The sequence below is a fragment of the Papio anubis genome, chromosome 18 (genome assembly GCF_008728515.1).
Source record: "Papio anubis isolate 15944 chromosome 18, Panubis1.0, whole genome shotgun sequence".
NCBI classification, from domain to species: domain Eukaryota; kingdom Metazoa; phylum Chordata; class Mammalia; order Primates; family Cercopithecidae; genus Papio; species Papio anubis.
Window position 1 is genome coordinate 71,451,430 of NC_044993.1, and position 10,303 is coordinate 71,461,732.

The window sequence follows — 10,303 nt, forward strand, 5'->3', positions numbered from 1 at the left end:
GATAGGAGGAAATTCCTAATTTTCACGAACCTTTCAGCAAAGCGTACCATTTCCTTCCATTATGAACACAGCAACAAATGTCTGTGATCAGAAGTCACAGGTATTCTCATGTCATGCTGCAGGGGTCACATCACGGCAGTGACGCCATGCCACTTGTGCCGAGCACCGCTGCCGGGTTACTGCGGCGTGACCCGCTGCTGTGTCATGCCGGTCACATATTACTACATCACAGATCCATCACTGCAATAATTTGATACGTGTATTGAATTATAATTGCTTTCTCCTATAGTCCTGTGTATTTTATGGATTTGGAACATTATTCCAAGGGTAGCCATCTTCTCCACACTCTAGCGGCACTGTTTGTCTCTAGATTAACTAAGAACAGATGTCCTTTTCCCAGGTGGTGACTTTGCGTATGCCCAGAGGCTCGGAGTCCCACCTTTAGGAAGGTGTGGCAGGGTGAGGGTGGGCAAGCCCTAGGGAAAGAAGAGAGGGTGGGAAGACCCTTGGGGAGCGAGGAGGAGCTGAGGGTGGAGCTCCTGAGGGTGGAGAGGGCAGGGAGGATTCCGGGAGATCCGAGCCCAGAGTCCGGCTGCAGGAAGCTGAGAACAGCAGCAGCGGTAGCAGCAACGAGGGCCCTACCAGCGTGGCAGCTCGCTATGTAGCACTCGTCTGAGAGATGGGGCGGGTGTTGGTGCACAGACTTGCTCTGTGCACAGCGTTGCTGTTTAAAAACACATATGGCTCTGTGTGCTGCACGACAACCTCAATCATTTAATTATGCATTATATACATCTGTCCGTAGGAGAAAGACACATTTTTAGACTTTTTAATGATGGCATTTAAAAAAATACAAGTCACAAAAGCAACGCTCGATGATAGTAAAGAACAGAAACACTGAATAGGTAGATGGAGCGAGTGGCGTCCCGTCCTGCCGGCAGACGCAGCGCTCGTCACTGTGCCACACCGGACCCTGAAGGACAGATCCGGCATGGAGAGGGAACTGCAGGGTCAGGGAGGCAAACATCTTTGTGACTTCTGACGCTCATTGGAAAATTGCCCCCAGAAGCGATGCCATTTTACAGCCCCACCCGTAGCGCGGCGTCTGTCCCCTCAGATCCCTGCCAGCGCTATGTATTTTTATTCTTTTTCCCCTTTGCCAATGTGATAGGCTGTCATGTTCTAATTTGCATTTCTTTGATTCATTGCAGGGCTGAATGGCTTCGTTTGTTTTTGGCTCTTGGTTTGGTTTGCTTTCCTCTAGGCCAGCGGGGGCGGGGGCGTGTTTGCGGATGTCCTTGGTGTTCTTGGCAGGATCACTGAGGGTCCTGGCAGGATGCACATGCAGCCATGAAGTCTTTGTTTTTTGTTTGTTTTTTGAGACAGGGTCTGGCTCTATTGCCTAGGCTAGAGTACAGTGGCGCAATTGTGGCTGACCGCACCCTCAGCTTCCTGGGCTCAAGCGATCCTCCTTTCTCAGCCTCCCAAGTAGCTGAGACTAGAGGTGCACCACCATGCCTGGCTAATTCCTGAAATTCTTTCTAGACACGGAGTCTCACTATGTTGTTCAGGCTGGTCTCAAGCTCCTGGCCTAGAGCAGTCCTCCTGCCTTGGCCTCCCAAAGCAGTGGGACTGCAGGCGTGAGCCCCCGCACCTGGGCAGTCATGAAGTCCGCAAAAAAATCATTCACTGAAGGGAACGGGTCCCCGCGGCAGAGGCTGTGAGGTTCTCTCAGCCTGGCCGGAGGAGGGCAGGTGGAAGGGACAACTCAGAACCGGCCCAGGCAGGGCCGGTGTGGACAGCAGCTGCGTGGTGGCCCCGGGCCAGCTCGTGCTGTGGCTCTGCTCTGTCACAGCTCCTCTGTAGAGGAAGGCCCTTGGGCTGGAGGCCTGAGTCTTGTTCCCTTTGTAGCGCCTCAGGTCCCAAGCTGTTTGTGATGGAAAGGAGGTTGTTTCTGGCCTGCAACTGTTTGTGTACCTGGGCACGTTTGGATACCCCAGGTCCTGCAGTGAGCCAGCCAGGACCGTGTCCTCATGCCCTCCGTTGAGCGGGTGCCACCGGCAGAATGCACTGGACGCTTGTGTGCAGCTCGCTCTCCAGGCGCGTGTCGGGTGGGAGCGCCAGGGTGGAGGGTGCCAGTGTCCAGATGTCAGGCAGGCGTCTTTGAGCAGGTGAGCCGTGAGCCAGCCCCGGTGTGGCCTGGACAAGTCTGGCTCCTGGGGGTGCATGGTCCGTCACGTGCGACACCCACCTCGCAGCCCTGGATTGTCACAGATCGTGAGTCCGAGCGTGACCTTCTCTCTCCTCTGCAGCCAGGGCCAACTCATTCGTGGGAACAGCGCAGTACGTTTCTCCAGAGCTGCTCACAGAGAAGTCCGCCTGTAAGAGGTAAAAACCACTTTCATCTAAGCCATACTTCCCTTTTCTTTAACATAGAAATTAATATTCGAGAGAGTGAATTTGGTGGCCTTTAAGTAGCTAAGCATACTTTGAAAGAAATCAGCATTTCGCATTTCAAAGCGTATTTTTCGTGGCGTGTACACACGTGATACGTTAATGTTGTATTCTACGCTTCCTGGGTTTGCTGATGCTTTCTGGTTGCAGATTTAATCGTTTTTGTGTTTGTTTGTTTTTGTTTTTTGTTTTTTGAGACGGAGTCTCGCTCTGTCTCCAGGCTGGAGTGCAGTGGCATCATCTCGGCTCGCTGCAACCTCCGCCTCCCGGGTTCAAGCGATTCTCCTGCCTCAGCCTCCCGAGTAGCTACAGGCGCCCGCCATCACGTCCAGCTAATTTTTGTAGTTTTGGTAGAGATGCGGTTTCACCATGTGGGCCAGGATGGTCTCAGTCTCTTGACCTTATGATCTGCCCGCCTCGGCCTTCCAAAGTGCTGGAATTACAGGCGTGAGCCACCATGCCCAGCCTAATTATTTCTTTAGGAAAAACTATTCAGTGAGGAAGGCATGGCTCTCATGTGCACGGAGCCCAGGCTTCCTTGGTGCTGCCCCCTGTCGGGGTGGAGGGCAGGGAGCCTGGCCTTAGGGTTGCTCGGCCACACACCAGCTGCAGTGGGACAGGGTCCCGCAGAGCGCAGGGAGGCCCTGGAGGGTGCCGGTGTGGGAGGGTGGCGGCGTCCAGCAGGCATGAGGGTCTTTGAGAGAGACTGCAGGGCCGGTGCGGGTCACGGGAGGAGAAGCGCCAGCCAGGGAGCCACCGGCAGTGTGGGGGGCGGATGTCCAGGGAGCTGACGACAAGGGTTGGTGAGAAGTCTGAGGTGCTGTCTAGGGTGGCTGGGAGGTAGATGGCAGGCTGAGAGGCAGCATCAGAGTCTGGAGTTTCAAGTCTAGGGAGCAGTTGTGTGGAATCAGGGTGGGGCCGGGGTTCCTCCTGCCTCGGGCCAGTCAAGTGCTGCTGAGGGCTGGAGTCAGCTTCGGCTGCTGGTGCCCTCGTGAGTTGACAGGACCACAGGAGTCCCACGCTGCCGCTCTCCTGCTCCGCCAGGTTACAAGGGGCCACCTTCCTGGAGTGAAGTGAGCCACTCTGAGAGAATGAATGATTCTGGGGACGGCAGTTCTGGATGTCTGAGCTTGACAGCCTCAGGAAAAACTGTGGGAGGTGGGGCCATGGCACAAACGTGGTGGGTGGGTGGAAGGGTTCTGAGCACTCACTCAGCGTCCTGGCCGCCTCCAGGCTTTTTCGGTTTTGTTCTTTTAACTTTTTTCAACCAGCAGATACTGAGTTCTCTTTTTATTATTATTCAGTTATTCTTTAAAATAGAGATGGGTTCTTGCTGTGTTGCCCAGTCTCGTCTTGAACTCCTGGGCTCAGGTGATCCTCCCATCTCGGCTTCCCAAAGTGCTGGGATTACAGGCGTGAGACATGGCGGCCGGCCGGATACTGAGTTCTTAGCGTGGCCAGAGACTGCTTTAGGTCAGAGCTTCCCAACTGGAGTGATTCTGCTCCCCTGGGAACACTTGGCCCTGTCTGGACAGTTTTAGTTGTCACAGCTGGGGCAGGGGTAGGGCTGGCACCCAGCGGGGGAGGGGAGGATGAGCTGCTCAGCATCCTGCGATGCAGAGGACAGTCCCTCCCACAGGTGGGGGCGCGACGTACCCGGCTTTCAAAGTGCGTGTGGTCACCACCTAAGAGCTAGCGTTTCTTTGTTTGTAGATTTTACATGAGGACCCATGGCATGGCCCAGCAGGAGCTGCTCAAGCCCCATCCTAACAGGCTTCCTGAGGACACATCAGCCCAGCTGGGCACCTGGAATTACGGGCAGAGGGGCCGTGGCGAGGGGGCCGATGTGTGGACTAAACACCTGCACACGTCACCCCAGGCAACCTCGAGTGACTTCCAGCGACTCACCAGGTACGGAGTGCTGGTTACATGCAGCTCAGCGCACGTCTGTGCCGAGGCTCTGGCATGTTAGGGTTTGGAGCTGGTATTTTCCCTCCAAGCCTGGAGGCAAACTCTTCCTGCTGGGAACCTGCTCACGGCCACGCCACTGGGTGGGGTGCTGTGTGGCGCTCAGGCCTGCAGCCTTGTGCATATGTCTCAGTCACCTGGCACCTCAGTTTACCCCATTCAAAGGGAAGACTGTGGCTGGCTAAGAGGGTCACTTCCAGCTCTTCCTAAAGACTGCCATCCGTAATGTGCCGCATTTAGGGACTGCGCACCTCCCTTAAGAGCCTTAAGAGCAGATTCCACGGGTCCAGCCTCAGGGCTTCCTCATGGGTGGTCTCCAGAGGAACCCACACATGGGACATGGCAGCTCGGGACAACACCCCACCATCTACATAGCACAGGGCCACGCAGGATAGAGATGAGAGCCTCAGAGTCACAGGCTTCCCAGCCCTGCACGGGTCCCGCACAGCCCCCTTGTCCAGCACCGAGGGCGAGTGGCCGCGTCGGAGGCGGGTTAGAGGCGGGCCAGCGAGCCCAGGTGGTTTGTGTCTAGCGCCTGTTTCTGAGCCAATCCCACTAGGGGCAGACTGAGATAAAGTGAAGCCTGGACTCAAATGGCTCCATGGCAGAACACAAGGGGCTGCCCAGGCGACCAGAGAGAGCGCATATGAAAGACATTGCCTGCCAAAGAGACAGGAGTGGGCAGCGTGGGTCACAGTCTCAGAGCGGGGGCAGGGCTGGGCCACAGCTCCCGTCACCCCGCGCCCCGCGTGAACTCGGAGGAGGCAGGCAGATGCCGAGGCCCAGAGACCCAGAGCAAAAACGGAGTGAGACGCTGCCCAGTACAGACCGATGCACAGACACGGACGCCGGGGAGCAGGGCCACGCCTGCACGCAGGTGCCCAGAAACCCTCAGTCTTCATGGCAAGGCCTCGGGCTGTTCTGAGCCAAGCCAGCACTACAGCACACAGGCAGGCCAGCCTGGGCCCACGCGTGTGGGTGCCATCCCTGCACCACCACCACTCAGAATGGAACACGGCAGCTGGCAGCAGCAGGCACAGTCCAGGTGATGGCACAGAGATACCACCCTTGGGCTGTCCCTGAGGGAGAGCAGGCCAGGGAACCAGGGCCCTGAGCCACACCGTGGGCATCACCGGGCATGTGCCTCACACACCTGCTCAGACCACCTCAGTCACAGCAGGGAGGAGCCCCTCGCCCCCTTGTGTCGCCAGCTGGAGCCTGCACAGAGGGAGCCCTCCAAGGAGCTGCAGCCGGGGAGGACCCCACAGCCACAGGGTCCCCAGACCTCCCTGTCCGGCAGCTGCGCCGCTGCCCGTGGCCTCAGCACCAGAACGTAGGCCCCAGCTTCAGAGTACAGGGCCTGCTCCTCCCTGGGGGCCCAGGCTGCAGGCATCTGCGTCTTAAGTGGAGCCCGTGGCACCTTTGTCAGGCCCTTGCCCCCAAAGCTAAGGCACCTATGCTCAAAAGTCGGCTTACCTTCCTCCGCGAGGTCTTTGTTAATCACCAGTTTGCCATGTCTCAGGTAGTTCAGCACGGGCCCAAAATAGGTGGGGTCTCTGTCGATTAAATAGGCACCTGTTTCGTCCTAAAGAGAGCAGAGCACGGTGAGTCGTCCGTGAGAAGCCGACAGTTCCTGCAGGTCCACCAAGGCCCGGTCACATCAGGAGGCTTCAGAGGCACCAGGTGACCCAGGCCTCTCCCCAACAGACCTGAGCCTGCGGCATCTCGGGAAACCCCTGACGGTGTGGCCACGTCCTGCCGCCTACAGCCTAACCCTGACCGGCCACCATCCCAGGTCTAAGTGAGTTTAAGTCTCTCCGTATGGAGACAGCCTGGCTCTGTGTACTCCAAGGTGAGGCCACTGTGCCCTGGACCTCTGTCCTCACAACTGCAAGACCTCTAGGAAAACCTCACCCAGAACCTCTCCCTGGGATGCCCTCGTGGGCAGGGCAGGGGCCTAGGGCTCAGCCTCTGAAGGACACCCCTGATGGCCACTAGCCTGGGCTTGCCCTCCTTGTGCCCAGGTCCTCCCCGGCCGACATCCAGGACTGGGGGTCAGGGGCTCTCTGCTAGGGGTGGAGAGGGCACCTTGCAGCAGGGGCAGCTGCCAACAGGCCCCGAGCCAGCAGCGAGAGAAGCTCACAGTGACCTGCACTCAACAGCATCCGGGGCTTTCTCTGAGATCCTCACTCACCACACAGAGCCCTTGCCCCAGCTAAGTGCTCACGGAGGCCGAGATGTTTACAAACAGACCCCTCGGAAGGTGTCCTCATGCACCTGTGTGGGGGGCCCCTGAAAGGCACTGCCCCTGCTGCTATCACGGTCACCTCAATGTGGGTAGACGCCCTCTGAGGCCCGGGGTGCCCCACACATCACACCTGGCAGCCCCTTCCACCAAGCACAAGAGGCCCAGTGGCCCAGCTGTGTGAGTACAAGACGGGTGCCCAAGCGCCCCAGGCAGCCCCTGTGGGGGAGACAGAAGAGGCAGTTTCTGTCACCTTATCCAGACCCAGGCCTGCTTGTCGGCTATACATCTGACGGGGGGACTGCGAAGCCAGCATGGCCCATCTTCCACACGGACTCAGACCTTAGGTGTGGCTCTGCTGGGGCAGCTCCTGCCTCCCCCAGTCCTGCTCCCACCTGCGAGCCACTCCCACAGGGGCTGGTGCCTGCGGGCGCCCTGGAGAGCGGCGAGCTGAGACCTCCATTCAGAAACACCGGTCAGTCTCCCAGGCAAGGCCCAGGGCCAAGCACCTGCGAGAAGCAACCCCACACCCCAGTCAGGGCAGGAGCAGCCTCCTCCCCCAGAGAGGCTCCTGTGGGGCCTTGGGCAGGTGCTGGCCACGGGAATGCCAAGTTCGGCGATACGGGGAGGCCGAAGGTGTCTCCGCCACAAAGCACAGGGCCGCGCTAGGACCCTATTTTCATCCATGGACAAATTCTGCCATTTGGGTGCTAAGACCTAGTGGTTTCAAGAGATTTTCCCCAAAGTCCACTACTGCAAACCTGTAAAAACCTGCTCTTAGATCAGAGGAACAAAACTGAGTTTCGCGGCTGAGATAAAATCAACTAGGGCTCCGGGCATGGGGGTGCTGGACCCAGAGCCTCAGTGGCCCCCCTACTCCTCAAGTTGACCTCAACTCCACACAGACCTGACCCCATCCTCCTCCACCCTCCCCAAGAACACTCCAGCCAGAGCTGCCCACCCCACAGGCCCTGCCTCCTGGGCTTGCCCCTGCCTTTCCCCAACCCTCCAGACTCCACAGCTCTTAAGTAAGGGCCAGCTCCCGAGAAGAGGACGCTGGGTGGTCCTGCCCAACTGGTAAAAAATGGCCCCCATTTCCCACAAAGGGGTCCAAGTCTGGCAAGGTGGCCAGTGCTGCCACCCGAGTCTAGGGTTCCTCCCCGCCCCACCCCCATACAGAGAGAATGGTGGCCGCGTGACGTCCGCACACCACTCAGCTCAGGAATCATTCATGGCTCAGTGCTCCCTCGACAGACCACTGGTGGGAGGTCAGGAAAGATCAGATAGTGGTGCAGAGGCTCGCCTCTGCCCAGGACAACCCCAGAAAGCCCCCCTCTCAGCCATGGAGGCCTCCAGGCCTGGCCACCCCAGGCCTAAGTTTCTTCATGAGCAAAATGTGGAGGAGACCAGCTCATGTAGCTCAGGGCCGCCATGAGCACCAGGGCACCCAGCCTGTGGCAGGACCTGGGCACTGAGCCGTGACCTCTAGGCCAGGACAACCCACCATGCACTTCTCGGCCCCTGGGCCATTGCAAGAGGAGAAGGAAGCCTGCTGGGCGCCCCCAGACCCAGAAGGCTGCCCCAGCCCTGCAACTGGAAGGACGAAGGCTGGAAGGAGGGGGGGGAGCGGGGACGGCCATCAATTAAAACTGCACAGCAGGACAGAGGAACAGGCCTGACGACTCAGCAGGGCACTCTGGGCAAACTGGCAGTGGCCTTGGTGCACTCTTTTGAGGCTTTCAGTGGGAGATTTCCACATCTATAGGAAGTGCTGGGGTCTTAAACCAAGACTCCCAAATCCCACCAGGGTTCAGGTCTCCCTGAGGCCTGACTCGCATCCATACACATGCAGGGTCTTGGTGCTCTGAGCTCGGGTGAGCCATGTGCTCCAGATCGGCCTAGTGCATGTGGAGTCTACTCATGGCACCGGCCCAGGCCCAGACAGTGCCCAGCTCAGGCACAAGGACCTGGGCAGCTCACTGCTGGTGTCGGGGATGCGGCTCAGTAGCTTCCACCCTGATGCAGAAACAAAAATACGGAACATGGGAAATATAAAAACAAAATATTCAGGATATACTCCTAGGCTCACAGAGACAAAGGCAGCAAGGTCACCTCAAGGATATTTAGAACAGCACCTGGGCCATCAGCGGCACCTGCCCAAAGAAGGAACGATGCCCTGGCTTCTTAGATGGGTGAGGAGAGGCAGCCAGGAAGCTAGCGAGATGCTGCAGGCTGGGCGTGGGGGTGCCCTTCTTCCTGGCTTTCCCATGCGTCCCATGACTTACGCAACCTGTGGTTGCGCGCGATTCTCAGGAAGATTCGTGGTGGGTTTTTTTGGTAAAAGAGCCCTAATTGGCTGGGCTTGGTGGCTCACATCTGTAATCCCAGTACTTTGGGAGGCCAAGGTGGGTGGATCATGAGGTCAGAAGTTTGAGACGAGCCTGGCCAACATGCTGAAACCGTCTCTACTAAAAACACAAAAATGAGCTGTGTGTGGTGGCTCGTTCCTATAATCCCAGCTACTCAGGAGGCTGAGGGAGGAGACTCGCTTCAACTTGGGTAGCAGAGGTTGCTGTGAGCCAAGGTTGTGCCATTGTACTCCAGCTTGGGCCCCAAGAACAAAACTATCTCAAAACAAAAACCATAATTAAGACTGTTTTCTTAGCAAGTCATCTTCCCCGCTCCTCGCTGAACTGGCATCTGACCCACTTGTGGCTGGGCCCAAGCTGGCTGGGTTGACCCACCCATGTCCAGGGGTCATAGCCTTCAGCCAGAGCCACGGGCCGTAGGCAGGGCAGGGCGGTTTCCAAACTACAGAGGAGAAGGGGGATCCTGGCCATAGCGAGAGCAGGAGCCAAGGTGGGCTCCTGGAGAGGAGCACACTGGAGGCAGTGCCGAGCCTGGGGCACACAGTCTCAGGAGATGGAGGAAGATCCTGCAGACAAAGCTGAATGCTTGCCCACTCCCGAAGTCCATAGGACGACCACAGACGGATGTCTGTTCAGGAGAGAAGTGCTCAGAGAAGGCTGGTAACGAGCCTGGCCACTCTGCTCATCTCACCAGACTCTGGCTGCAGCTCTCCACCATCCATGCTATCGCCCAGCAAGCAAAGCACCAGGGGCAATGTGGGGGTACACCAGCCCCCAAAGGACAGGTCCCTAATACAACCAGCAGCCTTGAAAATGGCAGTGAAGGGCTGGGTACGGTGGCTCATGCCTCTAATCTCAGCACTTTGGGAGGCCAAGGAAGGCAGATCATTTAAGGTCAGGAGTTCAAGACCAGCCTGACCAGCTACTACAAATACAAAAATTAGCTGGGCATGGTGGAGGGTGCCTGTAATCCCAGTTACTAAGGAGGCTGAGGCAGGAGAATCGCTTGAACCCGAGAGCCCCCCTGCAGTGAGCCGAGACTGTGCATTGTACTCCAGCCTGGGCGATACAGCGAGGCTCCGTCTCAAAAAAAAAAAAAAAAAAAAAAAAAAAGCCCTGAGGGGGAAGAGGGTGGAGACTGGCAAACTCTCACGCTAGATGCTGAATGGAACATAACCCTGCTGCTGCCCACTGCTCCCGCAGCTCTGCACAGAGGCTCTGTCAGCCCTGCGGCTCTCAGTCACTCCCAGCGCTCGGAGACACGTGC

At 57.7% G+C, this 10,303-nt stretch overlaps 2 long non-coding RNA genes across 3 annotated transcripts; one reads left to right on the forward strand and one right to left on the reverse strand.

Moving 5' to 3' along the window:
• Positions 1-815: 815 nt before the first annotated feature.
• On the reverse strand, positions 816-9,092 carry LOC116271334. Of its 2 annotated transcripts, none has more exons than XR_004179896.1 (2): positions 5,899-9,092; positions 816-2,379 (listed from the first exon to the last, which is right to left on the reverse strand). It is a non-coding gene; the product is annotated as an uncharacterized LOC116271334 (long non-coding RNA). The 2 variants fall into 2 exon arrangements; XR_004179897.1 differs by having other exon boundaries at positions 818-3,981; positions 5,899-6,009.
• Positions 2,303-6,012, forward strand: LOC108584334. The gene is made up of 2 exons (XR_001899340.3): positions 2,303-2,388; positions 4,168-6,012. It is a non-coding gene; the product is annotated as an uncharacterized LOC108584334 (long non-coding RNA).
• Positions 9,093-10,303: the final 1,211 nt, after the last annotated feature.